Source organism: Fukomys damarensis, unplaced genomic scaffold (genome assembly GCF_012274545.1).
Source record: "Fukomys damarensis isolate Sample0158 unplaced genomic scaffold, DMR_v1.0_HiC HiC_scaffold_36, whole genome shotgun sequence".
Lineage (NCBI taxonomy): Eukaryota > Metazoa > Chordata > Mammalia > Rodentia > Bathyergidae > Fukomys > Fukomys damarensis.
In genome coordinates, this window is record NW_022900948.1 from 18,559,140 (window position 1) to 18,566,737 (window position 7,598).

General features: G+C 38.0%; 1 pseudogene; it reads right to left on the reverse strand.

The window, feature by feature from the left end:
• Positions 1 to 1,061: 1,061 nt before the first annotated feature.
• LOC104855554 overlaps positions 1,062 to 7,598 on the reverse strand; it is a 28,682-nt pseudogene continuing 22,145 nt past the window's right edge.

A 7,598-nucleotide genomic window follows, 5' to 3' on the forward strand; every position in this document is an offset into this window, starting at 1 on the left:
AAACCCGGGAAAGATCCAACCAAAAAAAGAGAACTACAGGCCAACCTCCTTAATGAACATGGATGCAAAAATCCTCAACAAGATACTGGCAAACAGAATATAGAGGGTCATCAAGAAGATCCTTTGTGAAAAGGATGGAGTCAGTAGTTATATTTTCATGAAGTTGTGCTGGGAACTGTATTGGAGCTGAGGATTTAATTCTGGTCAAGTCCTAAATTCTGCCCCGAGAACTCGCAGTCTGGTTGAAATTACTGATATCTAAACTAGCAGTGTCAAAATTATAAGAGCTAATTATAAAACACTGTGGATGCTGGGCATGATGGCACGTGTTTGTAATCCCAGCATTCCTGGAGGCTGAGGTTGCAGGATGGCAAGTTCAAGCCCAGCACAGGCATTTTAGCAACTTGCAGAGATCTTGTCTCAAAAGAGCTGGGGATGTACCTCAGGGCAAAGGACTGGGCTCATGCTCTACAACAAAAAAAAGAAAAAAAGAAAAAGAAAAAGAAAAATGCTATGAAATACCGTGGAGAGGATTAAATAAAGATTCATGGACTCAAGGACATTGTTAAGTCTGCCCTATGTCTATGTGTGTTTCTGGACATGATTGTGTACTGTAATCTCTTTTTTCTACTCTGATCTCTCCAGCAATTTTGCTGTATTGTACTTATCGCAATGAAGCTAGAAATGTGGGGTCATAGGAATGTAGTCAGCCTCTTGCCTGGTGGGAGCCTGCACACTGTAGACCCTAATGCAATATCACTGAATCATAGGGCTGGGAATTTAGCTCAGTGGTTCCACTGCCTGCCTTGCAAACATAAGGACTATATATATATATATAATTACTGAATCATCATAAAATGAAAGCAAAAAGCAAATATATAGAGAATTCAAGTTTTCTGCCACCCTTTCAACATAAAACCAGTCCCTATCATTTCACAAGCCCAAAGCCACTCTGCAGTTTCAACAAGAACCTGCAGACTTCTTAACCTTACCCCCTAACACCCAGAATGCTTGCCCCATCTCCAGTGAGGATAGAAACAGTTTTTTTCCTCTGAAGGAATTCAAATTAGATACAAACAATGTTCTTTTTTGAGCTGGTCATAAGCTATGTTCTGTAGGGACAGTAAAATTGAAGCATTCTTCTCTTTGTAGGTTGCCATCATTTTCTTGATTTCAGCTGTCACTTTCCCTGGCTTCAGACACTTAGGACAAGTCTGTGTACCATTCATGATATCGTGGTGATACAGAGAGAATGGGTCCTGTATCTTGGCCAAGTTCTCTGTAGGTCATCTGTAAGTCAGTGCAGTCCATCATCCAGCAGGTGGCCTGTGTAAGAGCCATAGGCCCAAGGTACTTATCTCTGTTCCACCAGTAGTGAAGGCATATAGTTCTGCAGTAAGCAAAAGGATGCACTCTGTACAGCCCATCCAGTTTCTCACAATGATTTATGAGCTGCAGATACTGCTGCTTGCCTTCCTGAAATCCATTCTTCTTCAAATAGACCTTAGTGGAGTTGTACTATGCATAGAAGTTGCTCAAATCAGGAACAGGATCTTTTACTATATACATATGCAGAAGCATAAACTTTTGAGACTTTGTTACTGGATTAGTAGTCCTATCTCACCTGACATCTAGGCTCTTGATATCTCTAATAAAGAACTGAGCAAGTCACTAGAAGCAGTGAGAAAAGCAGAGGTTTTATTAAAGGGAAAGTACACTCCACGAGGTGGAAGCCAGCCAATAGAAAGCTTAAAAGCAACCTTGACTCAGAGCAGCCCCATCTGTTTTTTATTTTATTAGGACTTTTCCCAGGTGTTGGGGTCTGGAGTAGTACCAAATAAGAACACCCAGTTAATTTTGGCTCCATCCTTGAGTAGGAAAGCAGTTTCTTTCTTTCTTTATTTAACTTCTATGCGTATAGTCAGAACTAGCTTGGCTTCCAAAGCCCACCAGGGGATCAAAACCACAATGCTAATGATATTATAATGACCATGTAGTTATTTTTGGTTACTCTAAGGCAATTAGAGCACATGTTCCTTCAGCTAATGCCAGATGTCGAGGAAGTACGATGAGGACAGATACATATCTCTCAGGCTTATGCCAAGATATCAAGGAAATACAAGATGACTAGGGCAGGGTGTGCTCGTGGTCTCCAAGAGCTGGAAGGCATTGTGTCTGTTGTGAACCTAAGGCTAGGATGTTTCCCATACTATTTCCTGCCCAACTCTGTTGAGCATGGTGTCCATCCTCTGGGTGCAACCTAGAGTGTTGCTTCCATCAGTGTTCATTACACATCAGCTACAGATACCTTCTCTGTATGATCTTGGGAAGGGCAGGTGGAATCAGTTTCATTTTTTATCTTGATTAAAACTCCAACACTACAGGGTCACATTTATTCAGATCAACTATGTAAGTCTGCTTGTGAGGTTATTTACAGTCTTGTTTGGATCCCATCGGTAGATGGCAAATTTTCGGATTCAGGGAGCTATAGCTGCAGCTTTTTGAGTCCTTGGGCAGACCTACAGGCAGGCTCCACCAAGTGCTGTGGTAGAATCAGCTCCTCAAAAAGACCCACCCATCATGCCATTTTGGCTTTAATTTGGATTACAGTGATGACTGCTTAGCAGTATGCATTTACTAAAAATGTAGTAAGCTATACACTTATAATGGGTGACTTGCATGGTGTGTACATTTTATTTTGAAAAAGCTGTTGGTTGTTAAAAAGACGAGATGATCATGAATGGCTCTGGAGGGGCCATCCACAATATTGCCTACCAAAACAGTTAGGGTTTTTCCCCCATAAATGTAATCAAGTTGTATGTATTTTTCACAAACTGATACTTTGTTTAATATGTTCTTAGAGAAATTTTTGATGCAGAACACATAGTCAATTTTTGTTCAGTGCTAGGTACCAAATACAGGGCTTTGCACAAGATAGGGAAGCCCTCTACCACTGAGCTACACCACAGCCACTCATCAATTTCAAACACCTAATTGTTCACATCTCGATGTGAAACTCTCTTACCATTGACTGTACATGTGCATCAAAACCCAAGAAAGGGTGTGGGTGGCTTGGTAACAAATCTTAGAAACTATAGCAGAAGAATATGCGCTGTTTGTTTGTTTGTTTGTTTGTTTTTAGTTTTTTGAGACAAGGTCTCACTATGTAGTTGAGACTGACCTGGCACTCACCATGTAGCCCAGCCAGTCTTGAATTCACAGTGATCCTCCTACTTCATCCTCCTGAGTGCTGGGATTACAGGTGTGTGCCACTGTACCTGGCTCAGAAGAACACTTTTTAGTGACATTTTCTATCGCTGCTGATTTGGATGCCACAAAGGACAACCTGAGGGGGGAAAATATACCATTGATGACTCTGAATTAAAAGTGATCACAAGAGTCAGATTTTCAGTGTGAAATTATTTTAAGAATACCTTTGCTTGGGGCCAGGGGCTTAGCTCAGTGGTTCCCCTGCCTGCCTTGCAAGCACAAGGTCCCGAGTTTGATCCCTGCTACCAAACAAAACAACAACAACAACAAAAAAAACAAAACAAAAGAATACCTTTACCTATTTATTTCCTTATTTTTCCTATTTATACTTGCGAAGAGTGAAGATCTGCAAATGTAGCATGAAAGAGCTCTTTCACTGAATATAAAATACAAATTCTGTGTAAGAAAGCATTGTGTCATAGTTTGATTGTCAATATTGTTCTTTATATTGGTACAAAAAATAACAATGGGTCTTACAAGTATGTCATATGGAATTTCTATATTGAAAAGTTTACACATTTAAAATTCTAACCAGTGAATATTGTCTTCCAAAAGATTATATCAAAAAACTTTTCTGAGATAAAGTCTAGCTATGTTGCAGAGGCCAGCCATGACCTCCTGGGCTGGAAGGATTCTCCTGAGCCAGTCTCCAGAGTATCTGGGACTACTGGTATATGCCTCACCACCAGAATATACCAATTTAAGTGTGCCCCAGCAATGTACCAAGGGATCATTTTGGCATACAACAGGTATTTTCTTATTATAAAATTTTCATTTTCTAGCCAGGTTTGGTGGTGCATGCCTATAATCCCAGCACTTAGGAGGCTGAGGCAGGCAAGTCATTGTGAATTCAAGGCCAGTCTGAAATATGTAGCAAGACCCTGTCTCAAAAAAAGATACTTTTCCTCATATGATCTCCCAAAACTGTTATCTCATTGTTTTAATTTGCTTGTCTTTTAACTTTGTTTATAAGCTCATGAAAAGGACAATTTTTACATGGCTAATATGTCATTTTTTTGCACCTGCATAAAATATTAATCAAAGTTATGGACACATTTCCTATAATATTTGGTTTCAATATTTTGTATGATTTCTTTTTATTCATTTCTTTATTTTTGAGGTGGAGTCTTAGTTTTGCCCAGGTTGGCCTTGAACTCACAATTCTTTTGCTTTAGGTTCTCAGCTAGCTGGAGTACTGCAACACCCCTGCTGTATATGGCTTGCTGGCATGATTACTTTTTTGGTGGGGGAGCAGGGGTGGTGACTTTTGAGACAGGTGTCACTCTGTAGCCCAGGCTGACCTTGAGCACATGACCCTTCTGACTCAGCCTCTGAGTGCTGAGATGACAGGGTTGGTGCCACCATATCCAGTTACTTGTGTGATTTTTTTTTTAGGGTTAACATCCATAATCCATGCGGAATTTATTTTTGTTTCAGTGTACAGTAAATATTTTATTTCTATTCCAGATGGATATATAGCTTTTCAATAACATTTATGGATTTTACACCTTTTTTCTTGTGCTTAGAAGCTCCTATTCATAATACTGCTCTCAATAAGGAACCCTTCAAAAGAAAAACAACAACAACAACAACAACTTCACTGGTCTTACTAGAGATTTTTATCTGGGCATGATGACAAATGTGTGAAATCCCAGTACTTTAGAAGGCTAAGGCAGGAAAACTGTAAGTTTGAGCCCAGCCTGAGCAACTTAGTGAGAACTTATCTCAAAATTTTAAAAATATTTTTAACAAGTTGAGGATGTAGCTCAGTGTGAAGGCCCTGAGTTCAACCCTTACTACTTAAAAAAAAGGTCTTTTACAAAAGTTTCTACTTCTTCATAGTAATGTACATTTTAAATTACATGTCTTTATAAAATATTCTGGTGCCTATAATGCAATTGTTCTTTGCAAAAGACTTTGGACAAAAAAAAACAAAAAAAAAAAAGAAAAGAAAGACTTTGAGCTATTATTGAACCATTCTTCTTTCAGACAAGTATTAGAATCCACTCATCAAGTTTTATTTTTAAAACTCTACTAAAAATTTGATTAGTATATATTTTAGGGGAATGAATATGAAAGGTAAAATTATAAATTTTCTAGAAGCAAACAGGAGAACGCATCATTATGACCTTGAGGTATATTATTATTATTATTATTATTATTATTATTATTATTATTATTATTTTGAGACAAGGTCTCACTATGCAGTTGTGACAGACATGGAACTCACTATGTAGCCCAGGCTGGTTTTGAACTCACAGCAATCCTCCTGCCTCAACCTCCTGAGTGCTGGGATTATAGGTGTTCACCACCACGCCCAGTGACAATTATTTCTTAAAACACAATTTATTATCTGGACGAGAAAAAAATAATGAAATGGACTTCATAAAGATTAAAATATTCTGCTTCTGAAATAACACTGCAAAGAAGTGAAAAAGGAAGCTATGGACTGAAAAAGACAAAAGATAGGTAAGCATAATATCTAAAGAATTCTTACAAATCAAGAAGAAAAAGATAAGCGGAAGGTCTTAAATGGGCAAAAGAGTTGAACAAAGATTTCACTAAAAGCGATATCTCCTGGGCTGGGGATTTAGCTCAGTGGTGCCACTGCCTCCCTCACAAATGCAAGGCCCTGAGTTCGATCCCCAGTACCAAAAATTTTCAAAATAGAGAGATATCTCCTAAACCTATGAAAAGTTGCTCAATAAATTAAAATCATAATGAGATATAAGTACAGATTCACCAAAATGGATAAAAATATAAAGATTGGTAACTCTTTTATTTTATTTTATTTTGAGATAAGGTCTCACTATGTAGTTCAGGCCGGCTTGAACTTACTATGAATCTGAGACTGGCCTCAAACTCACAGTGAGCCTCCTGCTTCAGCCTCCCAAGTGCCGGGATTACAGGTGTGTAGCACCATATCTGGCAAAGATTGGTAATTCAAAGTATTAGTAAGGGGCTGGGATTTAGCTCAGTGGTTCTATCACCGGCCTTGAAAGTACAAGGACCCAAGTTCAATCCCCGGGACCCCCCCACAAAAAGAAAGAGAAATAAAGTCATCATAAAATATTGGTAAGGATGGGGAATAATGGAATAGAATATAAAATGCAACAACAATTCTGGAAACCTGTTTGGTAGTTTCTTATAAAAGGAAGCAGGCATTAATCACATAATAGAGAAATTCTACTCTATACCCTAATGAATATGTATATATTAGGCCTGTGCCCCAATGAATACATGTGTTGAAAAAAAAAGACATATACAGAAATGCTCATAGTGATTTTATTTGTAATAGCCCAAACTGGAAACACCTGTCAATCACTAGAAGAATAAAAAATATGTATTTCTCATGGTAGACTACTGCACTGTAGGATAAAGGAATGAAGAGAGAATCCACAAAATGAAAGAGTACACACTGCACCATTCTGTTTACAAGAAATATAAGAATGGACAAAACCAAACTGGAAAGGCTGGGGACTTAGCTCAGTGGTTCTGCTGCCTGCCTCACAAGCACAAAGTCCCAAGTTTGATCCCTGGTACAAAAACAAAAAACAAAAAAACCCCTGTAGACTAGTTAGGGCTGCATGTTTTGCTCAGTGTAGACTTTCTGCTTATCATGTGCAGCTGGGTTCAATCTGCAATATCAAAAAAAATCAGAACAGTGATGGTGTGTAATGTAATGTGGGCTAAGGGTAGGATGATGGGACGGGAGGGCATTGACTGAAGTCATGGAAATGTCTTTATCTTGGAGATAATGGTTGCACAAGTGTTCATGCTTATCAAAGCTCATCAGGCTTTGCATTTAAGTTTGTTCATTTTAAATACATAAATTATACCTCATTAAAGTACTAAGTACTAAGTACAGATTTGGAGAAAACAGGATCTCAGAAAAAAACAGGGGTAGCAATCTTATTTGCAGGCAAAGTAAATTTCAAACCCAAAGTGATTGTAGTATTATTGATGTAGGATGGTACTGTATCATACCTCTATGAATGATATCTTGTACCTGCTTTATGATACATAGTAGGGACCGTGCTTTATCAGAGCTACATTTAATGATATTACTCTAGAATGTTCTCTTTCCAGATGATGATTAAGATGCTAATTTAAAAGAAAAAATGGTGCCAGGTACCATAACAGCAACAGAACTTTGCTGTTTTCTGGATATTATTCTTTTCTTTGTTTTTTTTGTTTTGTTTTGTTTTGTTTTTAATGGAATGTGCTGAATGTCTATAATTTTGTTCAGATGACTGCAGAACCTGGAAAAGCTGTTGCTGCTATCGATGTATAACATACTATTATTAGTCTTTTTATATAAATATAAA